The sequence below is a fragment of the Pan paniscus genome, chromosome 7 (assembly GCF_029289425.2).
Source record: "Pan paniscus chromosome 7, NHGRI_mPanPan1-v2.0_pri, whole genome shotgun sequence".
Taxonomy (NCBI): Eukaryota; Metazoa; Chordata; class Mammalia; order Primates; family Hominidae; genus Pan; species Pan paniscus.
Window position 1 is genome coordinate 24639250 of NC_073256.2, and position 26390 is coordinate 24665639.

At 46.1% G+C, this 26390-nt stretch overlaps 1 pseudogene; it reads left to right on the top strand.

The window, feature by feature from the left end:
• The window catches only part of LOC117978066 (dapper homolog 3-like), a 104603-nt pseudogene extending 93977 nt beyond the window's left edge, over positions 1-10626 (top strand).
• The last annotated feature ends 15764 nt before the right edge of the window (positions 10627-26390 follow it).

Sequence of the window (26390 nt, forward strand, 5' to 3'; positions counted from 1 at the left end):
TGGGCATGGTTGGATACTTTCACCTTTAGATATCTGGTTTTGCCATCCTAACAAAACCATTATATAAACTCACAAAATGAAACCTAGCTGACCCCCTAGATCCTAAATCCTTTCCCTACTCCTCTTTCTGTTCCTTGAAGACAGCTTTAAAGACTGCCCCCACCCTAGTCGCTTCCCTGACCGGGAAGCGAGGTAATTGACGGACAGTCGAGGCAGCCCCTTAGGCGGCTTAGGCCTGCCCTGTGGAGCATCCCTGCGGGGGACTCCGGCCAGCTTGAGCGACGCGGATCCTGAGAGCTGTCCCGGGTAGGCAACTGACCCGGTGGAATGCCTCGTCAGAGAAGTGTGTGGTAGGCCCCCGTGGAAGATCAACACAGCGGCTGAACATCGGGAAGGAACAGGCACTTGGAGTCCGGACATTTGAAACTTGGTAAGACTGGTCTTTGGAACTTGCCCACTCCATTTGAGTGGAGCGTGGCCTGATCACCCACAGCGTGCCTGTACTGGCACTTTGGTTTTGTTTTTCACTTGACTTGAATTGCTTGATACTTTGGTTTTGGTTTGACCTGGCTTGGATTTCTGGATACTCTGATTTTGGTTTAGATTCTGGTTTGGTGAAAACTGAAAAAGTGTGTGTATGCCCTTTTTACCCATTCTTTGTTCTGTGGTGTGCGTGTGGTGTGAGCTTGGTGTTTTGTCTCGAGGAAACATGGATCAGACACAAAGTAAGCCTACTCCGCTAGGAACTATGTTGAAAAATTTTAAGAAAGGATTTAATGGAGACTATGGGGTTACTATGACACCAGGAAAACTTAGAACTTCTTGTGAAATAGACTGGCCACCATTAGAAGTAGGGTGGCCATCAGAAGGAAGCCTGGACAGGTCCCTTGTTTCTAAGGTATGGCACAAGGTAACTGGTAAGTCAGGACACTCAGACCAGTTTCCATACATAGACACTTGGTTACAGCTGATGCTAAACCCCCCACAGTGGCTAAGAGGGCAGGCAGCAGCAGTGCTAGTAGCGAAGGGACAGGTAGCCAAGGAAGGATCCCACTGCACTCCCCCAGGGAAATCAACTCCTGAAGTTCTGTTCGACCCAACATCAGAAGATCCATTGCAGGAGATGGCACCAGTGATCCCAGTGGTGCCCTCCCCTTACCAGGGAGAGAGGTTCCCCACTTTTGCATCCACAGTGCTTGTGCCTCCACAAGACAAACATATCCCTAGGCCACCCAGAGTAGACAAGAGAGGAGGTGAGGAATCGGGAGAAACCCCTCCCTTGGCAGCCGTTTAAGACCCAAAACGGGGATCCAAATGCCCCTGAGAGAGCAGCGGTATACTGGGATAGATGAGGATGGTCACGTGGTAGAGAGGCGTGTTTCTGTGTACCAGCCCTTCACCTCTGCCCACCTTCTCAACTGGAAAAACAATATCCCGTCCTATACCAAAAAGCCACAAGCTTTGATTGATTTGCTCCAAGCTGTTATCCAGACCCACAACCCCACTTGGGCTGATTGCCACCAGTTGCTCATGTTCCTCTTTAACAGCGAAGAAAGGCGGACAGTCCTCCAAGCAGCAACTAGGTGGCTAGAGGAACAAGCACCGGCTGATTACCAAAACCCCCAAGAGTATTTAAGGACCCAGTTACTGGGAACCGACCCCCAGTAGGACCCAAATGAAAGAGAGGATATGCAAAGGCTAAACCGATACAGGGAAGCTCTCTTGGAAGGATTAAAGGGCAGAGCCCAGGAGGCCACAAACGTTAACAAGGTCTCTGAGGTCATTCAGAGAAAAGAAGAAAATCCAGTACAATTCTATGAGAGACTGTGTGAGGCCTATGGTATGTATACTCCCTTTGATCCTGATAGCCCTGAAAATCAACGCATGATTAACATGGTTTTAGTCCGTCAAAGCGCAGAAGACATTAGAAGAAAACTGCAGAAACAGGCTGGGTTTGCAGGGATGAACACATCACAGTTATTAGAAATAGCTAACCAGGTGTTTGTAAACAGGGATGCAGTAAGACGTAAGGAAAGCCGCAGAGAGAATGAACGTCAGGCCCAGCAAGACACCCACCTGTTAGTGGCAGCAATCAGAGGGGTCCCCCCAAAGAGGCAAGGGAAGGGGGGCCCTGGGAAAGAAACTTAGCCTGGCTGTCAAAGCTTGCAGCATAGTCAGTGTGCTTATTGTAAAGAAATGGGACATTGGAAAAACAAATGACCTCAGCTCAAAAGAAAACAAGGTGACTCGGAGCAAGAGACTCCGGACAAGGAGAAATGGCCCCTGCTCAACCTGGCAGAAGGGTTATTGGACTGAGGGGGACCGGGCTCAAGGAACCCCAAAGAGCCTATGGTCACGATGACAGTTAGGGGTAAAGACATTGATTTTCTTGTAGATACCGGTGCTAAACATTCAGTAGTAACCGCCCTGGTCGCCCCCTTATCCAAAAAGATTATTGACATCATCGGAGCCACGGGAGTTTCAGCAAAACAAGCTTTCTGCTTGCCTCGGACTTGTACTGTAGGAGGACATAAAGTCATTCATCAGTTTTTGTCCACACCTGCCTGTCCCTTGCCCTTGTTGGGAAGGAACTTGCTTAGCAAACTGAGAGCCACTATCTCTTTGACACAGCATGGCTCTTTGCTGCTTAAGTTACCCGGAAAGGGAGTCATTATGACCCTTATGGTCCCCTGAGGGGAGGAATGGAGACTTTTCTTAACTGAGTCAGGCCAAGAGATAAGACCAGCTCTGGCTAAGCGGTGGCCAAGAGTGTGGGTGGAAGACAACCCTCCAGGGTTGGCAGTCAACCAAGCCCCCGTACTTATAGAAGTTAAGCCTAGGGCCCAGCCGGTTAGGCAAAAACAGGAGCCGGTCCCCAGAGAAGCTCTTGAAGGTATCCAGGTCCATCTCAAGCACCTAAGAACTTTTGGAGTTAGAGTTCCTTGTCAGTCTCCATGGAACACTCCCCTCCTGCCTGTTCCCAAGCCTAGGACCAACGACTACAGGCCGGTACAGGATTTGCACTTGGTTAATCAGGCTACAGTGACTTTACATCCAGCAGTATCTAACCCGTACACATTGCTGGGGTTGCTGCCAGCTGAGGACAGCTGGTTCACCTGCTTGGACCTGAAAGATGCTTTCTTTAGCATCAGATTAGCCCTTGAGAGCCAGAATCTGTTTGCCTTTTAGTGGGAAGATCCGGAGTCAGGTGTCACTACTCAGTACACTTGGACCCGGCTTCCCCAAGGGTTCAAGAACTCCCCCACCATCTTTGGGGAGGCATTGGCTGGAGACCTCCAGAAGTTTCGCACCGGAGACCTAGACTGCGTGTTGCTCCAGTACGTTGATGACCTTTTGCTGGGACACCCCACGGCAGTTGGGTGCGCCAAAGGAACAGATGCTCTACTCCGGCACGTGGAGGACTGCGGGTATAAGGTGTCCAAGAAAAAAGCTCAGATCTACCGACAGCCGGTACGTTACTTAGGTTTTACTATCCGACAGGGGGAGAGCAGCCTAGGATGAGAAAGAAAGCAGGTCATTTGCAATCTACCGGAGCCTTAAGACCAGAAGGCAGGTGAGAGAATTCTTAAGGGCTGTGAGGTTTTGCAGACTGTAGATCCCAAACTTTGCAGTATTAGCCAAGCCTTTGTATGAGGTCACAAACGTGGGGGGGGGAACAGGAAACTTTTGAATGGGGATCCCAGCAACAGCAAGCCTTTCATGAGTTAAAGGAAAAACTTATGTTCAGCCCCAGCCCTGGGGCTACCCGATCTAAGAAAGCCTTTTCCATTGTATGTGTCAGAGAGAGAAAAGATGGCAGTTGGCGTTTTAACCCAAACTGTGGGGCCCTGGCCGAGGCCGGTGGCCTACCTCTCTAAACAACCAGACGGGGTTTCTAAAGGATGGTCCCCGTGTTTAAGGGCCTTGACAGCAGCTGCCCTGCTAGTACAAGAAGCAGATAAGCTGACTCTTGGACAAAACTGGAACATAAAGGCCCCCCATGCTGTGGTGACTTTAATGAGTACTAAAGGACATCATTGGCTAATGAATGTTAGACTAACTAAGTACCAAAGTTTGCTCTGTGAAAATCCCCATATAACCACTGAAGTTTGTAACACCCTGAACCCCGCCACCTTGCTCCCAGTATCAGAGAGCCCTGTCGAGCATGACTGTGTAGAATTGTTGGACTCAGTTTACTCTAGCAGACCTAACCTCCAGGACAAGCCTTAAGCATCAGTAGACTGGGAACTATACGTGGATGGGAGCAGCTTCATCAACCCACAAGGAGAGAGATGTTGAAGATATGCAGTGGTAACTCTGGACACTGTTGCTGTAGGCAGATCGTTTCCCCAGGACACTTCAGCTCAGAAAGCTGAACTCATTGCTTTAATTCGGGCCTTAGAACTCAGTGAATCTTAGTGAAGCTAAGAATGTCAACATTTACACTGAATCTCAATATGCCTTTTTCACCCTTCAAGTGCATGGAGGATTATATAAAGAAAAGGACCTATTGAACTCTGGGGGAAAAGATATAAAACATCAAGAACAAATCTTGCAATTATTACAAGCAGTATGGAAACCCCACAAGGTGGCAGTTATGCATTGCAGAGGACACCAGCGAGCTTCCACCTTGGTGGGTTTAGGGAATTCCCGCGCTGACTTAGAGGCTCGAAAAGCAGCATCTGCCCCCTTCTGGGCATCACTCACAGCCCCCCCTGCTCCCTCAAGCACCTGATCTTATACCTACTTATTCTAAAGAAGAAAAGGACTTTCTCCAGGCTGAGAGAGCACAAGTGATGGAGGAAGGATGAATTCGGTTACTGGATGGGAGAGTAGCTGTGCCACAGCTGCTAGGAGCTGCAGTTGTACTGGCTGTGCATGAAATCACCCATCGAGGTCAGGAATGACTTGAAAAGTTGTTAGACTGGTATTTCTACATCTCGCATTTGTCAGCCCTTGCCAAAACGGTGACGCAGTGGTGTGTTACCTGCCAACAGCATAATGCGAGGCAATGTCCAGCCGTTCCACCCGGCATACAAGCTTACGGAGCAGGCCCCTTTGAAGATCTCCAGGTGGACTTCACAGAGATGCCAAAGTGTAGAGGTAACAAGTATTTACTAGTTCTTGGGTGTACCTACTCTGGGTGGGTGGAGGCTTATCCAACACGAACTGAGAAAGCTCGTGAAGTAACTCGTGTGCTTCTTCGAGATCTTATTCCTAGATTTGGACTGCCCTTACGGATCAGCTAACGGGCCGGCATTTGTGGCTGACTTAGTACAGAAGGCGGCAAAGATATTAGGGATCACATGTAAACTGCATGCTGCCTACTGGCCTCAGAGTTCTGGAAAGGTGGAGTGAATGAATCGAACTTTCAAAATAGTTTACAGAAAGTATGTCAGGAAACAGGATTAAAATGGATACAGGCTCTCCCTATGGTATTATTTAAAATTAGATGTACCCCTTCTAAAAGAACAGGATATTCCCCTTATGTAATATTATATCATAGGCCCCCTCCTATATTGCGGGGACTTCCAGGCACTCCCTGAGAGTTAGGTGGAATTGAGTTACAGCGACAGCTACAGGTTTTAGGAAAAATTACACAAACAATCTCAGCCTGGGTAAATGAGAGATGCCCTGTTAGCTTATTTTCCCCAGTTCACCCTTTCTCCCCAGGTGATCGAGTGTGGATCAAGGACTGGAATGTAGCCTCTTTGTGTCCACGGTGCAAAGGACCCCAGCCTGTCGTCCTGACCACTCCCACCGCTGTGAAGGTAGAAGGAATCCGAGCCTGGATCCACCACAGCCATGTAAAACCTGCAGCCCCTGAAACCTGGGAGGCAAGACCAAGCCCAGACAACCCTTGCAGAGTGACCCTGAAGAAGACGACAAGCCCTGCTCCAGTCACACCCGGAAGCTGACTGGTCCAAGCATGGCCAAAGCATGAGGAAGCTGATCGTTAGATTCATTTTTCTTAAATTTGGGACTTATACATTAAGGGCTTCAACTGACCTTACTCAAAATGGGGACTGTTCCCAGTGTATTCATCAGGTCACCGAAGTAGGACAGCAAATTAAAACAATCTTTCCGTTCTATAGTTATTATGAATGTATGGAAACATTAAAAGAAACTTGTTTGTATAATGCCACTCAGTACAAGGTATGTAGCCCAAGAAATGACCGACCTGATGTGTGTTATAACCCATCTGAGCCCCCTGCAACCGCCGTTTTTGAAATAAGAACTGGCCTTTTCCTAGGTGATACAAGTAAAATAATAACTAGAACAGAAGAAAAAGAAATCCCCAAGCAAATAACTTTAAGATTTGATGCTTGTGCAGCCATTAACAGTAAAAAGCTAGAAATAGGATGTGGTTCTCTTAACTGAGAAAGGAGCTAAAGAGTAGAAAATAAATATGTTTGTCATGAGTCAGGGGTTTGTAAAAATTGTGCCTATTGGCCATGTGTTATTTAGGCTACTTAAAAAAAGAACAAAAAGACTCGGTTTATCTTTAGAGGGGAGAAGCCAACCCCTCCTGTGCTGCCGGTCACTGTAACCCACTAGAACTAATAATTACCAATCCCCTAGATCCCCTTCGGAAAAAGGGAGAAAGTGTAACCCTGGGGATCAATAGGACAGGGTTAAACCCTCAAGTTGCCATTTTAATTAGAGGGGAGGTCCACAAGTGCTCTCTCAAACCAGTATTTCAAACCTTTTATGAGGAGCTGAATCTGCCAGCACCAGAACTTCTGAAAAAGACAAAAAATTTGTTTCTCCAATTAGCAGAAAATGTAATTTTCTTACTTAATGTTACTTCTTGTTATGTACGCGGAGGAAGCACTATCGGAGACAGATGGCCTTGGGAAGCCCGAGAGTTGGTGCCTTCTGATCCAGCTCCTGGCATAATCCCAGTTCAGAAGGCCCAAGCTAGCAACTTCTAGGTCCTAAAAACCTCAATTATTAGACAATACTGTATAGCTAGAGAAGGGAAAGACTTTATCATCCCTGTAGGAAAGCTTAATTGTATAGGATAGAAGTTGGATAACAGCACAACAAAGACAATTACTTAGTAGGGCCTAAACCACACTGAAAAGAATCCATTCAGTAAATTTTCTAAATTAAAAACTGCTTAGGCTCATCCAGAATCTCATCAGGACTGGACGGTTCCCGCTGGACTATACTAGATATGTAGGCACAGAGCCTACATTCTGTTACCTAATAAATGGGCAGGCAGTTGTGTTGTTGGCACTATTAAGCCGTCCTTTTTCTTATTACCCATAAAAACGGGTGAGCTCCTAGGTTTCCCTGTCTACGCCTCCCAAGAAAAGAAAGGCATAGTTATAGGAAACTGGAAAGATAATGAGTGGCCCCCTGAAAGGATCATACAGAATTATGGGCCTGCCACATGGGCACAAGAAGGCTCATGGGGATACCGAACCCCCATCTACATGCTCAATTGAATCATACGGTTGCAGTCCGTCTAAGAAATAATTACTAATGAAACTGGCAGAGCTTTGACTGTTTTAGCTTGGCAAGAAACCCAAATGAGGAATGCTATCTATCAGAATAGACAGGCCTTAGACTACTTGCTAGTAGCTGAAGGAGTTTGTGGAAAATTTAACTTAACCAATTGCTGCCTACAAATAAATGATCAAGGACAGGTGGTTAAAAACATAGTCAGGGACATGACAAAGGTTGCACATGTGCCTGTACAGGTTTGGCACGAGTTTAATCCTGAGTCTTTATTTGAAAAATGGTTTCCAGCTATAGGAAGATTTAAAACCCTCATTGTAGGTGTACTGCTAGTGATAGGAACTTGCTTACTGCTCCCCTGTGTATTACCCTTGCTTTTTCAAATGATAAAAGATTTTGTTGCTACTTTGGTTCATCAGAAAACTTCAGCACACGTGTATTATATAAATCACTATCGCTCTATCTCACAGAGACACTCAAAAAGTAAAGATGAGAGTGAGAACTCCCACTAAAAAGTGAAAATGCTCAAAGGGGGGAAATATGGTATGAGACCACCACGTCTCCTGTTGTCCTTCCCAGTTTCTCCCCAACCTCCCCTTTTCCCTAGTTTATAAGACAGCAAAAAAGGGAGAAAGCAAAAAGCTGGAAAAAACAGAAGTAAAATAAAGACTTAGACGACTTTGGCGCCACCACCTGGCCCTGGTGGTTAAAATAACAATAATATTAGCCCCTGACCAAAACTACTGGTGTTATCTGTAAATCCCAGACATTGTATGAGAAAGCACTGTAAAAACTTTTTGTTCTGTTAGCTGATGTATGTAGCCCCCAGTCACGTTCCTCACGCTTACTTGATCTATTATGACTTTTTCACGTAGAACCCTTAGAGTTGTCAGCCCTTAAAAGGGCTAGGAATTTCTTTTTCAGGGAGCTCGGCTCTTAAGACATGAGTCTGCTGACGCTCCCGGCCAAAAAAAAATCTTCCTTCTTTAATCCGGTGTCTGAGGAGTTTTGTCTGGAACTCGTCCTGCTACACTAGCTCTCCGTGACTCATCCCAACCCTTTTCATTACACACAGCCGAACTGCAGCGCTGTGCAGATGGAATTCTTACACAAGGACGAGGATCGCGCTTCCTGTAGCCTTTTTGTCCAAACAACTTGACCTTACTGTTTTAGGTTGGCCGTTGTGTCTCCGTGCAGCAGCTGCTGCCACCCTAATACTTTTAAAGGCCCTTAAAATCACAAACTATGCTCAACTCACTCTCTACAGCTCTCATAATTTCCAAAATGTATTTCCTTCCTCACACCTGCCACATATACATTCTGCTCCCCGGCTCCTTCTGCTGTACTCACTCTTTGTTGAGTCTCCCATAATTACCATTGTTCCTGGCCCGGACTTCAATCCGGCCTCTCCCATTATTCTTGATACCACACCTGACCCTCATGACTGCATCTCTCTGATCCACCTGACGTTCACCCCATTTCCCCACATTATGTTCTTCCCTGTTTCTCACCCTGACCACACTTAGTTTATTGATGGCAGTTCCACCAGGCCTAATTGCCACACACCAGCAAAAGCAGGCTATGCTATAGTACAAGCCACTAGCCCGCCTCTTAGAACCTCTCATTTCCTTTCCATCGTGGAAATCTATCCTCAAGGAAATAACTTCTCAGTGTTCCATCTGCTATTCTACTACTCCTCAGGGATTCTTCAGGCCCCCTCCCTTCCCGACACATCAAGCTCAGGGATTTGCCCCCACCCAGGACTGGCAAATTAGCTTTACTCAACGTGCCCCGAGCCAGGAACCTAAAATACCTCTTGGTCTAGGTAGACACTTTCTCTGGATAGGTAGAGGCCTTTCCCACAGGGTCTAAGAAGGCCACCACGGTCATTTCTTCCCTTCTGTCAGACATAATTTCTCAGTTTGGCCTTCCCACCTCTATACAGTCCGATAGCAGACCGGCCTTTATTAATCAAGTCAGCCAAGCATTTTTTCAGGCTCTTAGTATTCAGTGAAACCTTTTTATCGCTTACAGTCCTCAATCTTCAGGAAAGGTAGAACAGACTAATGGTCTTTTAAAAACACACCTTACCAAGCTCAGCCACCAACTTAAAAAGGACTGGACAATACTTTTACCACTTTCCTTTCTTAGAATTCAAGCCTGTCCTCGGAATGCTACAAGGTACAGCCCATTTGTTGCGGGAAGTCAGGGATCCCAAACGGAGGGACCGGCTGAAGCCATGGCAGAAGAACGTGGATTGTGAAGATTTTATGGATATTTATTAGTTCCCCAAATTAATGCTGTTGTAATTTCTTGTGCCTGTCTTTACTGCAATCTCTAATCATAAATTGTAAAGATTTCATGGACACGTATCACTTCCCCAATCAATATCCTTGTGATTTCCTATGCCTGTCTTTGCTTTAATCTCTTAATCCTGTCAGCCGAGAAGGATGTATATCATCTCAGGACCCTGTAATAATTGCGTTAACTACACAAATTGTACAGCATGTGTGTTTGAGCAATATGAAATGTGGGCACCCTGAAAAAAGAACAGGATAACAGCAATTTTTCAGGGAATAAGAGAGATAACCTTAAACTCTGACCGCCGGTGAGCCGGGCAGAACAGAGCCATATTTCTCTTCTTTCAAAAGCAAATGGGAGAAATATTCCTTTTCTCAGCATGGAACGTCCCTGAGAAAGAGAATGCGCACCTAGGGGTAGGTCTCTGAACTGGCCCCCCCGGGGCGTACCTGTCTCTTATGGTTGAGATTGCAGAGGTGAAATAAACTCCAGTCTCCCATAGCGCTCCCAGGCTTATTAGGAAGAGGAAATTGCCGCCTAATAAACTTTGGTCAGACCGGTTGATCTCAAAACCCTGTCTGCTTATAAGATGTTATCAATGACAATGGTGCCAAAACTTCATTAGCAATTTTAATTTCACTTCGGTCCTCTGGTCCTGTGATCTCGCCCTGTCTCCACTTGCCTTGTGATATTCTATTACCCTGTTAATTACTTGATGTCTGTCACCCACACCTATTCGTATACTCCCTCCCCTTTTGAAACTCCCTAATAAAAACTTGCTGGTTTTTGTGGCTTGTGGGGCATCACGGATCCTACCAATGTGTGATGTCTCCCCCAGACGCCCAGCTTTAAAATTTCTCTTTTGTACTCTGTCCTTTTATTTCTCAAGCCAGTCGGCGCTTAGGAAAATAGAAAAGAACCTACGTGATTATCGGGGCAGGTCCCCCGATACCCATTGGATCTTCTGTATAGACGCTCCTTTTTATTAGGCCCCAGTCTCATTCCACACACAAGACAAACTTGGACTGTGCCCCAAAAAACTTGTCATCCCTACTATCTTCTGTCTGATCATACTCCTATTCACTGTTCTCAACTACTCATATATGCCCTGCTCTTGTTTACACTGGTGGTTTACACTGTTTCTGCAAGCCATCACAGCTGATATCTCCTAATGCTATCCCCAAACCACCACTCTTAACTCTTAAATAAATAATTTTTGCTGGCAAGGCTATGCTGAACCTCCTTAGGCACTCTCTAATTAGATATCCTAGGTCCTCCCAATTCTTAGTCCTTTAATACCTGTTTTTCTCCTTCTCTTATTCCGTTTTTCAATTCATAAAAAACTGTATCCAGGCCATCACCATAATTCTAAATGACAAATGTTTCTTCTAACAACCCCACAATATCAGCCCTTACCACAAAATCTTCTTTCAGCTTAATCTCTCCTACTCTAGGTTCCCATGCCACCCCAATCCCGCTCGAAGCAGCCCTGAGAAACATCGCCCATTGTCTCTCCATCCCACCCCCCAAAAATTTTCACCATCCCAATACTTTACCACTATTTCATTTTATTTTTCTTATTAATATAAGAAGACAGGAACGTCAGGCCTCTGAGCCCAAGGTAAGCCATCATATCCCCTGTGACCTGCATGTACACATCCAGATGGCCGGTTCCTGCCTTAACTGATGACATTCCACCACAAAATAAATGAAAATGTCCTGTTCCTGCCTTAACTGATGACATTATCTTGTGAAATTCCTTATCCTTGCTCATCCTGGCTCAAAAGCTCCCCTACTGAGCACCTTGTGACCCCCACTCCTGCCTGCCAGAGAACCCCCCTTTTTCCTTTACCTACCCAAATCCTATAAAATAGCCCCATCCCTATCTCCCTTCACTGACTCTTTTTGGACTCAGCCCACCTGCACCCAGGTAAAATAAACAGCCTTATTGCTCACAAAAAGCCTGTTTTGTGTTCTATTCACACGGAGGCGCATGAAAAAGAGTGTCCTTTTTTTTTTTTTTTTTTTTTTTGAGACGGAGTTTCACTCTTGTTGCCCAGGCTGGAGTGCAATGTCATGATCTCAGCTCACTGCCACCTCCTCCTCCTGGGTTCAAGCAACTCTCTTGCTTCAGCCTCCCCAGTAGCTGGGATTGCAGCCATGCGCAACCATGCCCGGCTAATTTTGTATTTTTAGTAGAGATGGGGTTTCTCCATGTTGGTCAGGCTGGTCTCAAACTCCTGACCTGAGGTGATCCACCCGCCTCGGCCTCCCAAAGTGCTGGGATTACAGGCATGAGCCACTGCGCCCAGACAAAAGTGTCCTCTTATAAGGACACTTGTCTTTAGATGTGCAGCCTACCTAAATTACTCCAGGAGAATCTCAAGATCCTTAACTTAATTACATCTGCAGAGACCGTTTTTCCAAATAATGCCACCTCCACAGATTCTAGGCACAAGGATCTGGATATATCTTGTGCAAAGCCACCATTCAGCTCACTACACTAGAAAGAGGAAAAACAACGAAGTAACAAAAGGCGCAGAAGAAAGAACAGATGCAGCTTGTGTGGCAGTGGCCATTAAGGCAGGCTGGGGTAAAACTGTGTTAACAGAACCCCCAGATGGAACTCAAGTGTGGCCGTCTACTCCCAGCTACTCACAGAGAACGTTTCTGTTCCAACAGCAGAGTAAGAGAAGGGGTGGAAAAAGAGATAGCCCATTCTCTGTTGGCCTAATTCCTAAGGAATTGTGCCTCTGCCTTCGGGTCATTCTCAAGTCTTGTTCAAGGATAAAATGATTTATTGATGGCCGTAATTAAAAAGCAATGCCAACAGAAGCAGCCTCAGCATTTTTCATTTGTACTTACACATGAGCAGGAGCAGTTTAGGGAAACGGGTGTCTTCAGGTTCTGTTTTCTCCATCTAGAAAAGGGCTGCCTTCGTGGAATGCTGGTCCTGGGGAGACGCTTCATTTCTACAGCAGGAATTGATAGAGTTTTAAATTCCGATTGGTACACGGAGCTACCCGTCCTCATTTCAAGCACTTCTGGTTTGTTCTGGGTTCAGTGGGTGAGCAATGAGTAGAACTCTGGGGAGGAGGATTGGGAGTGAGCGTGGTTTTGATCCCCAGAGGGAGCTGTTTTTCCATCAATGTCTTGACTGTGATTCAGAATGGGCTTCTCCACTCAAGATGGGAGTACTGGGCTGATTTAAGGCAGGTGATTGACTTGATTTGGTGGCTACTTTTATACTAGCTGGTTAACGAGCTATTTTCTTTATTAGTTTCAGGCATGTGAGCTTAATGAAGCATTGGACGTCCCAAATTACAAGGAAAATACAGATATAGCTTATGTGGTAGGTTCAAAGGAGTTAGTGAACAAACACAGTAGGGCCACAAATTATTGTTAAAGACATGAATGCATGAAAGTGTATCTATGTCCAAATGGACTCTCCGCAACCATACTGTTCCACCTGAAAATTAGTAGATCGAAATTCAGCAAATGCTTGGACAGGGGATACTCTCAGAAGTATTCTGACTCAATAGCATGGTTTCTTTTCATATCACTAAAGTAATTTCTCCTCAAATTGACTCTGGACTAAATCTTATGATACCTACTTGTTCCGATTGTACTTAGCCACCTGCAAATAAGGTGGGGGCAGTGGTAAGAGGAGCTGTTGAATGAAATTAAACATTTGTTGGATGCCTACTGAAGATAAAGCCCTATGCTTTGTGCCAGGGAGATTCCAGAGTAAACGAGGCACAGACCTACTCTCAGGAAGCTTTTGCAAACTAATGGAGAAAACACATCTGCAGGCAATGACTTATGGTATAAGAGGAAATGGGGCCAGGTACAGTGATTCACACCTTTAATCCCAGCACTTTGGGAGGCCGAGGTAGGTGGATCAATTGAGATCAGGAGTTCAAGACCAGCCTGGCCAACATGGCCAGACCCTGTCTCTACTAAAAGTAAAAAAAAAAAAAAAAAAAAAAATGAGCCAGGTTTGATGGCGTGCACCTTCAATCCCAGCTACGTGGGAGGCTGAGGCACAAGAATCACTTAAACCTGGGAGGTGGAGACTGTAGTGAGCCGAGATCCCACCACTGCACTCCAGCCTAGAAGACAGAGCGAGACTCTGTCAAAAAAAAAAAAAAAAGGAAATAAGACTGGTGTTGAATGGGAAATCTAAGCAGGATGGAGTGACAGAAGAGCGCCCACTTGCCCAGCTCCAATAACACTTTTGACAGCCATGACAATATTGCAGGGACACCCATTCCTCATGGTACCTGAAGTCCCATGAAGGCTTGAGTCTGGAGGCTGGTTCAGTCTTGACTTTAAGATAAGGGGATACAAGGAATGATTTTCATCTATCCCAAGCCAATAGTCCAGCCAAAAATCTAGGTCTGAGATGATGAGTAAAAGCAAGTCATCAACCATGTCAGCCATTTCATCATCATCATCATCATCATCATCATCCTCATCATCATCAAAAACAAAAGACAGACCTGTAACCGTCTTGTGTGCCTGGCTCTCATCTTAGTTCAAAATATAGAATTAAATTCTATGGCCAGCAAACAATAACCAAAATAGCTCTCATCACTCTTGTCTGCCACCATGTAAGACATTCCTTTTGCCTTCCACCATGATTTCGAGACTTCTTCAGCCACATGGAACTGTGAGCCCATTAAACCTCTTTTTCTTTATAAATTACCCAGTCTTGAGTAACAAAATAGTGGTTTGTCCACAACATCAATGAACGATGCTGTTACTTGTTCCAAACACTTATCATTTAAGAGGTTTGGATAAACAACAACCTAAAATAAATAAGCACTAAGCAAACTCAGGGCTACATAATCCCTTTGGTGAGGTAACTGACAATGGGTACAACTGGGACACTTTACTGTTAAATCACCTCTATCTACATGTGCCCAAGCAGTGAGATACTTGGTTTTAATCCTAAAAAATCATGGTGCACATTTACTCCTGCCTTCCAACTGGGCTCTAACGTCACCTCCTCAGAGAAGCCCTCTTTTCTGTGCTTCCACTCTGCTTTTTTTCAGCATTTAGTAGAGCATCAGTCACCATCCATATCTGGGAACAATGATTGTAAGAAACAGAAACCCATTTGTATGAGCTTGAGGACAAGGAGCACACCTTATCTCTAACAGGCAAACTCATGGGCAGAAGAAACAAATGAGCGGCCATGAGAGAATGGAAAATGCAGTTACAGAAACCAAAATTCCTCTTTCTTGCTCTCAGAAGCCCATGGTCTCTTTTTTTTTTTTTTTTTTTTTGAGACATAGTCTCGCTCTGTCACCCAGGCTGCTGTGCAGTGGTGTCATCTCAGTTCACTGCAAGCTCCACCTCCTGGGGATCACGCCATTCTCCCACCTCAGCCTCCCAATTAGCTGGGGCTACAGGCACCCGCCACCACACTCAGCTAATTTTTTTATTTTTAGTAGAGATAGGGTTTCACCGTGTGAGCCAGGATGGTCTCGATCTCCTGACCTCGTGATCCGACCATCCTGGCCTCCCAAAGTGCTGGGATTACAGGCGTGAACCACCGCACCCAGAAGCCCATGGCCTTTCTTATCAGCCCTGTGGACTTTCTTATCTCTTCTTCTCACTCACAACCAATTTTCCCTTTTTGCTGGTGGCCCATCATGGCAGCCAGCAGAGCCCGCCACCAGCTGATCAGTCAGTTACTGGATATCTTGGAGAGGGAGGGAGGGAGGGAGGGAGGGAGGGAGGGAGGGAGGGAGGGAGGGAGGGAGGTGGAGAGAGAGAGAGAGAGAATGACAATTGATCTTCTGGCCAACCATTTCAGTATAGGGAGGGGAATTACCATGGTACAAATATGGCGCCAAGACCTGCTTTCCAGCATGGCCAGTGAGTAGGGAAATTGAGGGAAGGTACCTGTAAACACAGCAGACATCTCAGAACATGCTCTCTGTTCTTAGTTCTCTCTCCTACCTTCTCCTAGATTGCAAATATCACAAGACAGTCTAGGATAGTACCTGGCTCAAAATATTTGAGAAAGAGAAAAACGAAGGCATAGGATCAAACTGTGGACTTCATGGTTTCCTAAATTCACTCTGCAAGTTTTTGGGTTTTTTGTTTATTGAGACAGAGTCTCACTCGGCTGCCCAGGCTGGCGTGCAATGGCATAATCTTGGCTCACTGCAACCTCCACCTCCCAGGTTCAAGCAAATCCCCTGCCTCAGCCTCCTGAGTAGCTGGGATTAAAGGCATGCACAGCTACACCAGTTAATTTTTGTATTTTTAGTAGAGACCGGGTTTCAGCATGTTGGCCAGGCTGGTCTCGAACTCTTGACCTCCTGATTCACCCACCTCGGCTGCCCAAAGTGCTGGGATTACAGGTGTGAGCCACCACACCTGGCCGACTCTGCAAGTATTTAAGTGAATGAATGTCAGTCCCTGAGAATCAGAATTTCTTCTGATTTAACGGCATTAAATCTCCGTTAGGTTTAATCATGGTCAGCAGGTGTGGGGTGTCCTGGGTTTGGGATCAGTGGGATGAGGAACAAGCAGGTTCTCCAAACCACCACGCAGGGAGGGGAGGTGTTAACTAGGCCAAAGATAATGGGTGGGGTACGTTCCTGGGTTTCAAACAGCTTATGCCAGGCCTAAACACGGACACTGAGGAAGAAACTGTGTTAAGCAAATTGATGACACAATGGAGGGGGTCAAAAAGTTTAATATTGCTAAGAAGAATACAAATATTGATCATGCAATATGTTATGGTTATCACGCCATCTCCTGCTACACGCCAGGTTTCCTTTACCATGAGATAGAAGAGATTTGTGGATCTGACTTTACCCTGCAAATTGTAAGGTCCCTGAGACTGGGCTTATGACATTCATGTTTTATAAATGTGGCATAAAGCCTCACGCTGGCTGCCATGTGGCCCAATGCCAGTTCGATGCTACATTCAAAGAACCATCATTCCAGCATGCAAGCATACTTAAAGGGAATCGAAATGTTTACCGCCGTCCCTCAAGACAAACACCAAAGAGAAATTATTTTCAAAATGCATAGCAACACTTCTTAAAATCTTATTTTCCCATCTCTTTCTCTCTCTCTACCACATTCCCAGGAGTTTCCCAGGAACAAAACTATCATAAAGACCCAGGAGCAAAATGATTAATGACTTCACTATATCTGATTCTGATTTAGTTGGTTTAGAGTGGTGTCCGGGCTTACGTATTTTTTAAAATCTTGCTGGGCACAGTGGCACACATCTATAGTCTCAGCTACTCAGGAGGCTGAGTCAGAAGAATCACTTGAGCCCAGGAGTTTGAGTTCAGCCTGGGCAACATAGCAAGACCCTGTCTCTGAAAAAAAAAAAAAAAAAGCAAAAACAAATCTCTTTCAGCTGCAGTCAGGTTTGAAAACTAGTTGATCAAAAACTTGTGGTAGCCATCCTTCACAATGGACCTTTATATTCCCACTTCCTGGTGTTATTCATTGTGGAATCTGTCTTAGCTAGTCCTCAATTGGGTCTGGTATCCAGGCCCCACCTTGAGAGGCTAGTTCCACCTCCTACCCCACACATGGTTTTACACTTACTTTCAACACTGGCCTAAAAATGTAAAATGTATTTGTTTTGACCTTGTTTCCAGTGAAACAACTATTCTAAACATTCATCTAGGATGGTTAGGGAAATTTGAACACCGGCTAAATATTAGAAGATATTTGCTTCAAAATAACCCAGATTGGTAATGAGATGATGGCAGCTGAGGCTGGTGATAGGCACAGAGGGCTTCATTATCAAATAGAAACAAGGGGAAAAAACAGAATTTTTCTGTAATACAAATGTAAGGTAAACACGAAAATGTGTTGAGTGCATAAAAAGAATCTATGGTCTCACAGGCATTAGATTATAATTTGAACATCAAAAATAAAAGTGACGGCCAGGTGCAGTGGCTGATACCTGTAATCCCGGCACTTTGGGAGACAGATGTGAGTGGATCACTTGAGCCCAGGAGTTTGAGACCAGCCTGAGCAACATACTGAGACCCCCATCTCTAAAATAAATAAATATAAATAAAAGTGACTAGAATTGATTATAGAACATCAACTCAATTTGAGTCTATAAAGATTACTGGTGGAGGGGGGCAATGGGGAGAAGGAGGAAGAGAATATATTTGTGACCTAGATTATTTTACTTAGTTTTGAGAGAATCTTCGGGTCTCCAGGGCCTTCTAGCCCAGTATTTATGTTTATTATTTATTATTTATTTTTTATTTTTTTAGATGGAGCCTCACTCTGCCACCAGACTGGAGTGCAGTGGTGCGATCTCGGGCCACTGCAACTTCCGCCTCCCAGGTTCAATCTATTCTCCTGTCTCAGCCCCCCAAGTAGCTGGAACTACAGGTACCTGCCACTTCACCCAGATAATTTTTTGTTTTTTTTTTTTGAGACAGAGTCTGGCTCTGTTGCCCAGGCTGGAGTGCAGTGGTGCAATCTCGGCTCACTGCAAGCTCCTCCTCGAGGTTCATGCCGTTTTCCTCCCTCAGCCTCCCAAGTAGTTGGGACTACAGGCACCTGCCACCACGCCCGGCTAATTTTTTTGTGTTTTTAGTAAAGACAGGGTTTCACCGTGTTAGCCAGGATGGTCTCGACCTCCTGACCTCGTGATCTGCCCACGTCGGACTCCCAAAGTGCTGGGATTACAGGCATGAGCCACTGTGCCCGGCCGCGCCCAGCTAATTTTTGTATTTTTTGTAGAGATGGTGTTTCACCATGTTGATCCAGGCTGGTCTCAAACTCCTGACCTCAGGTGATCCGCCCGCCTTGGCATCCCAAAATACAAGGATTACAGGCATGAGTCACTACACCCTGCCTATTTTCCTTAGTTTTCAGAGAATGTTGTTGTCTCCTGGGTGTTCTAGCCCAGTATATCTCACACTTTGCTGCATCGAGGACCTTGTTGAAATGCAGGTTCTCATCTGGGAGGCTCAGTGGGCCGGCAAATCTGCACTGGTTTAGGAAGCTCACCCTGAGTATCAAGCTTCAGTGAGGACCAGGCAGACCCCTGCCTACCAAACCCCTCTCAGCTGGCCTTAACTCTGGCTCTCTCCAGCCAGGGTTCCTCCCCTCAAAATAGGAGCTATTTTCAAAAAGTCTCTTGGAAAAAGCCCTGTTTTAAAATTGGGGTGTTCAGGATTGGCCATCTGCTCACCATGGGGTTTTAAGACCTTTGCCCAGACCCCTGCAACCAACTTAGAACTGACATCTTTACTTTTGAAGGCCCCACTCCACACCATATTAAATTCATTAAAATCAACCCCCATTACAGGCATATCTCAGGCATCACGCCCTCAGAACGGAGTTGCAGCTGATCCCTTGACAGTGTTGTAAAGCATTAAACATGCATTCATTTCAGTCTTGCAGTTTGCACATTTAGGAGCCAATTGTCTTAGGTCTAAAGCATTCATATCGAAGCATTTTTGTGGGCCCCAGACACTATGCTTCCCAGCCTTAATAGCCTCTGCAATGCTGGTTCCTACTGGCCCACTCCTGGGTTCTGGCCGGCTAGCCCGCGCCACCTCACTGCTCCCCCATTCAAGTGTGGCTTAAATGTGTGGTTTCCAAACTCATCTACACTTTAGGGTCACCTGGGATTTTTTTTTAAATCTTCCAAAACCCAGGCCACACCCAAGAACAATTAAACCTCAACCTCTGGAATGGGACATAGCATCCGTTTTTTGTTTTGTTTTGTTTTTGAGACAGGGCCTCGCTCTGTTACCGAGGCTGGAGTGCAGTGGCACAATCATAGCTCACTACAGGCTCCAACTCCTGGGCTCAAGAAACCCTCCCACTTCAACCTCCACGGTAGCTGGGATCACAGGCGGGCACCCCCACGCCTGGCTAATTTTTAAATTTTAATAGAGACAGTATCTCCCTATGTTCTCCAGGCTAGTCTCAAACTCCTGGGCTCAAGAGATACTCCCGCCTCAGCCTCCCAAACTGCTGGGATTATAGGCAACAGCCACCATGCCTGGACATCAGCATCTGTATTTTTTGAAGCACAGACGAGTTTGGGAACTACCGCGCTAGACTGAGCTCGGTTTCCTAGCCCTGTCTGATCGTAGGATTCGGTTGGGCTGCTTCTGAAAACGGAGCTCCCCAGGCTCCTTCCCAGGTAATTCTGATTCATTAGGTCTGGGATGGGCCCCGGAATGTGCATTTTTATGAGATCCCTCTGGGTGAATCAGGCTAAAGCCAGTTTGGGATCTGAGACCTTGGAGATCATTCCCCAGCTTCCCTCCTAACCCAGTTCCCGGCTTGGCCCACCTCACCCAGGCTGTGTCACGTCTGACTTCTCAGATTACACCGGAGAGGGAAGCCCCAGCCATCACAATGTGAGAACATTTTACAATGACCAGGATATGCCAAATACATTTTAAGACTCATTCAGGATTAACGTTCACCTTAAACTTGACAGACTCTGAGAACGGGCTGGCCACGTGCTGTGCACAACCCTTAGTGCTCTTCTGTGACTAATATTTGGATAATTGATTGTTGGAAGCTCAGGAAGCCTCTCTCTCTCAGAGGGGTTGAAGTTAACTTCTTTATTTCTGAGGTAGGGAAGAAAATAAGGATGTTCTGCCTTTTGCTAGACTGAATACTGTCCTCCAAAAATTCACATTCACCAGGCATCCCAGAATGTGACCTTATTAGAAAACAGGGGCAGGGCATGGTGGCTCATGCTTGTAATCTTAGCACTTTGGGAGGCTGAGGCAGGAGGATCACTTGAGGTCAGGAGATCGAGACCTGCCTGGCTAGCATGGCAAAACCCTGTCTCTACTAAAAACACAAAAATTAGCTAGGCATGTTGGCATGCACCTGTAATCCCAGCTACTTCACAGGCTGAGGCTGAAGAATCACTTGAACCCAGGAGGCAGAGTTGAAGCGAGTTGAGATTGTGTCACTGAACTCCAGCCTGGGCAACAGAGCAAGACTCCATCACAAAAAAAAAAAAGAAAAGAAAATAGGGTCACTGCAGATCTAATTGCAAAGAGGTCATATTGGAATAGCGTGGACCTGAAATCGAGTAATAATGGCATCCTCATGGGAAGAGAAGAAGAGACAGAGACACACAGGGGAGGCCACATGAGAATGAAGGAAGAGAATGGAATGATGTGGCCACAAGCCAAGGAATGCCTGCAACCACCAGAAGCCAGAAGAGGCAAGGAAGGATTCATCCCTAGAGCCTTCAGAGGGAGCACAGCCCTGCCTGTTTCAGACATCAAGCTTCTGGAAGTGGAGAGAATGACTTTCTGTTGACCTGAGCCACCCATTTGGGGAACTTTGTTAGAACAGACACAGCCAGGTCATGTGCTCCTGGATGCATCTCAGGCATTAATAAGCACTGTCCTGGCCAGTCAGGGTTGCTCACCCCTGTAATCCCAGCACTTTGGGAGGCTGAGGTGTGTAGATCACCTGAGGTCAGGAGTTCGAGACCAGCCTGACCAACATGGAGAAACCCCATCTCTACTAAAAATACAAAAATTAGCTGGGTGTGGTGTTGTGCACCTGTAATCCCAGCTACTTGGGAGGCTGAGGCAAGAGAACCACTTGAACCCTGGAGGCAGAGGTTGCAGTGAGCTGAGACTGCGCCATTGCCCTCCAGCCTGGGCAACAAGAGCGAAATTCCGTCCCCCCAAAAAAAAAAAATAAATAAGTACTGTCTTGACTGTGGTCATGAAAAATATTTGATTAAGGGTTAGCTAGAAAGCCTGACCCTTTCACAGACGGAGGGAAGGGCCAAAAGAAAATAGATTGTTTGCAGTGGGGCAAGAAGGATAAGAATCCTATGGAAAAAAAAAAAAGAGGGATTTGTTTAGTGAGCGCTGGGGAGAGGCATTTGTTTTCTTGCTTAAAAAAGAAACACAGGTTGGGTGCGGTGGCTAAAGCCTTAATCCCAGCACTCTGGGAGGCCAAGGTGGGTGGATCACCTAAGGTCAGGAGTTCGAGACCAGCCTGGCCAACACTGTGAAGCCCCATCTCTACTAAAAAGACAAAAACAAAAGAAAGGAAGAAATTAGCCAGGCTTGGTGGCAAGCGCCTGTAATCTCAGCTACTCGGGTGGCTGAGGCAGAGAATCACTTGAACCTGGGAGGCAGAGGTTGCAGTAAGCCAAGATGGCATCGTTGCACTCCAGCCTAGGCAACAAGAGTGAAACTCTGTCTCAAACAAAAAAAGAAAGAAAGAAAGAAAGAAAGAAAGAAAGAAAGAAAGAAAGAAAGAAAGAAAGAAAGAAAACCATAGTTTTAAGTCCACTCAGTGGAGTTTAAAAATACATTCTCGTTGCACAGTGCTTTTGGAATCTTTTCTAAACTTCTGTTGCACATGATCTAATTTGATCTTCATAGCAACTCCCTGAGGTGGATAGCGCAGGCCTTTCTGAACACCTATTTTCTAGTTTGCATTAAAAGAACGGAATTGGCTGGGACCAGTGGCTCATGCCTATAATCCCAACACTTTGCGATACAAAAGGGAAGTGCTCAGAAGTGAAGAATGTGGTCCCTTTAAATGATATGAAAGTGAGGAAGGGAAGTACTAGGTAGAGGAGGGTGTGGTCCCTGGCTAGGGCTCCACCCCAGGGCCTGTGTCCAGGGACCTAGGTGAGGACAGGCATTTTTGTTTTCCTGCCCAGATGTTGCATTTCCCAAGACCACCCCGGCTGCCACACCCCCATTCTATGCCTATAAAAACCCTGAGACCCTAGCAGGCAGACACACAGGCGGCTGGACTTCGAGAGGAGCACATCACTGGAGGAACACAAGGGTGCTGGACGTCAAGAGGAACGCACCAATGGTCACTGGCACACCGCAGGCCACTGACTGGCAGACCAACGCAGAGTTTGGCTGGGACATTCGGAGAAGAGTCCGGCCACTCACCCGACTCCAGGGGTAAACCATCTCCCTTCTGGCTCCCCCATCTGCTGAGAGATACTTCCACTCAATAAAACCTTGCACTCTCACGCCTGTAATCCCTGCACTTTGGGAAGCCTACGCGGGCAGATCACGAGGTCAGGAGATCCAGACCATCCTGGCTAACACAGTGAAACCCCATCTCTACTAAAAATACAAAAAAAATTAGCCAGGCGTGGTGGCGGGTGCCTGTAGTCCCAGCTACTTGGGAGGCTGAGGCAGGAGAATGGCGTGAACCCAGGAGTCGGAGCTTGCAGTGAGCTGAGATTGCACCACTTTTGGTACACCAAGGCAAGAACCCCGGGACAAAGAGAGCCCTCTGTCCTTGCAATAAGGCGGGGGTCTAATTGAGCCGACTAACACAAGCTACCTACAGACAGCTAAACTAAAAGAGCTCCCTGTAACACACGCCCACTGGGGCTTCAACTATAAACATTCACCCCTGGACACTGCCATGGGGCTCCCTGCCTGTCTGCATGCTCTCCTAGAGGTTTGAGCAGCGGGGCACTGAATAAATGAACCACATCCGCATCGCATGCCCTTCGCGGGGGACAACAGAACTTTTCCCATTTCATCTGAGAGGCCAAGGCGGGAGGATCGCTTGAGCCCATGAGTTTGAGACCAGCCTACACAACATAGCAAGACACCATCTCTACAAAAAAAATAAGTAAACAAAAAAAAAAGCATTAAAAATTAGCCAGCTGTGGTGGCACACACCTGTAGTCTCAGCTACTCAGGAGGCTGATGTGGAAGGATTGATTGAGCCCAGGAGATTGAGGCTACAGTGAGCCAAGATTGAACCACTCCACTCCAGCCTGGGCGACAGAGTGACACCCTGTTTCGACAACAACAAAAAGAATGGAACAAAATAACTTCTCAAATAGCTAGCAGAGGCAGATCTGGTTCTCAAATGCAGGTTTTCCAGGTTTCAATTCTTGTTTCTAGCAGTATTATGGAGAAACATGATCACTAATACATGAAGGAGAGGAGGTTTCAAGTTCTGATGAAAAGATGGTAAAGAGAGAAGTTAGTTGACTAGGAGTGACTAGGAATAGGAAGAAAACGCATGACACTACTTAGAGGAAAGAAGAAAAATAAGCATAGAGGTGACTGAGCAGACAGAAAGGACTTGGAAGAAGTGTGTTTGGCCCTGTCTCTAAATTTTTTCCCTTGCATTAGTAACTTCCCTGATGACTTGGATGAATCTTCTCTTCCAGGGTACCTAGTGTTCCCTTTCTGTCCACTTCTCCTTTCCCAGGGCCCATACAGTCTGGGAAAGCATGCTCTGCAGGCTTCTCATATCTTTCCTTCCTTAATCAGCCCCTAGCATCTCTACATAACCCATATACACCTGGAGTTCCACATGTCCCAGTCTTTGCACTGCAGTGAATTCAAAGAATGGTAGACTCTAGCTGGGCGCAGGGGCTCACACCTGTAATCCCAGCACTTTGGGAGGCTGAGGCAGGTGGATCACTTGAGCCCAGGAGTTCAAGACCAGGCCTGGCCAACATGGTGAAACCCCATCTCTACTAAAAATACAAAAATTACCTTGGCTTGGTGGTACATGCCCAGTAGTCTCAGCTTCTGGGGAGGCTGAGGCAGAAGAATTGCTGGAACCCAGGAGGCAGAGGTTGCAGTGAGCTGAGATCGTGCCACTGCACTCCAGCAGCCTGGGCAACAGAGCCCAGTCTCAAAAAAACACAAAGACAAAACTAAACCAAAACAAAAACCAAAAAACAAAAAACGCGCACATACAAAAAAACAAAGGTAGACTCCAATAGGAAAAATTCACTCAAAAGCAACTCAAATAATTATTCAGTCAACCCAGTTCTATCTCAGTTCTTTATTATATATATATAAACTTATTTTGTCCAGATTCCCTAGTTTTCTTTTTCTTATCTTTTTTGTTTTCTTTTGAGACAGGACCTCACTCTGTCACCCAGGCTGGAGTATAGTGGCACAATCATGGCTCACTGCAGCCTCAGCCTCCTGGGCTGAAGTAGTTCTCCCACCTCAGCCTCCCAAGTAACTGGGACTACAGGTGCATGCCACCATGCTCAGCAACTTTTTGTATTTTTTGTAGAAACAGGGTCTCACTATGTGGGCCAGGCTGGTCTTGAACTCCTGGACTCAAGAAGTCCACCTGCCTCAACCTCCCAAAGTGCCAAGATTACAAGCATGAGCCACTGCATCTGGCTGATTCCTTAGTTTTCTTTTTCTCTTTGCCCATTGCCTGGATTCCATAAGCAGAAGGAAAACCCAGGGGCTGACTTTGTAGGCAAGACTCTTTCCTCTTCAAAACGTAAATTGGCTCAAGTGGTACCAAAACTGAAACATGTTTATAACTTAACATCTTTTCTTCCTACCCCTTCAATCTCTTGAGCAATGAGAAAAGGCACTGGGCTCTTTATTTGTGTAGGGAAAAGAAAGAGAGATCAGACTGTCACTGTGTCTATGTAGAAAGGGAAGACATAAGAGACTCCATTTTGAAAAAGATCTGTACTTTAAACAATTGCTTTGCAGAGATGCTGTTCATTTGTAGCTTTGCCCCAGCCACTTTGCCCCAACCACTCTGACCCAACTTGGGGTTCACAAAAACATGTGTTGTATAAAATCAAGGTTTAAGGGATCTAGGGCTGTGCAGGACGTGCCTTGTTAACCAAATGTTTACAAGCAGTATACTTGGTAAAACTCATTGCCATTCTTTAGTCTCAATAAACCAGGGGCACAATACACTGTGGAAAGCCGCAGGGACCTCTGCCCTTGAAAGCAGGGTATTCTCCAAGGTTTCTCCCCATGTGATAGTCAGAAATATGGCCTCGTGGGATGAGAAAGACCTGACTGTCCCCCAGCCCGATAACTGTAAAGGGTCTGTGCTGAGGTGAATTAGTAAAAGAGGAAAGCCTCTTGCAGTTGAGATGGAGGAAGGCCACTGTCTCCTGCCTGCCCCTGGGAAATCAAAGTCTCGGTGTAAAACCTGATTGTACATTTGTTCAAGTCTGAGATAGGAGAAAAGCTGCCCTGTGACGGGAGGCAAGACATGTTTGCAGCAATGCTGCCTTGTTATTCTTTACTCCACTGAGATGTCTGGGTGGAGAGAAACATAAATCTGGCTTATGTACACGTCCAGGCATAGTACCTTCCCTTGAACTTAATTATGATATAGATTCTTTGGCTCACATGTTTTTTGTTGACCTCCTTATTATCACCCTGCTCTCCTAGTATATTCCTTTTTGCTGCAATAATGAAAATCATAATCAATAAAAACTGAGGGAACTCAGAGGCTGCTGCCTGTGCATGTCCTTCATGTGCTGAGTGCCGGTCCCATTGATCCACTGTTGTTTCTCTATACTTTGTCTCTGTGTCTTATTTCTTGTCTCCGTCTCTCATCCCACCCGACTAGAAATACCCACAGGTGTGGAGGGGCAGGCCACCCCTTCATCTGGAGCCCAGTGTGGGGCCCTTCTCTAGGGTGAAGGTACGCTAAGAACGTGAGCATTGAGGACAGCCGACGACAGATTCCCGAGTACGTCCACAGTCAGCCTTGTGGTTAGCTTGTGCGCTGGGAGGAATCCAGGGTAACAATGGGGCAAACTGAAAGTAAATATGCTTCTTATCTCAGCTTCATTAAAATTCTCTTAAGAAGAGGGGGAGTTAAAGCTT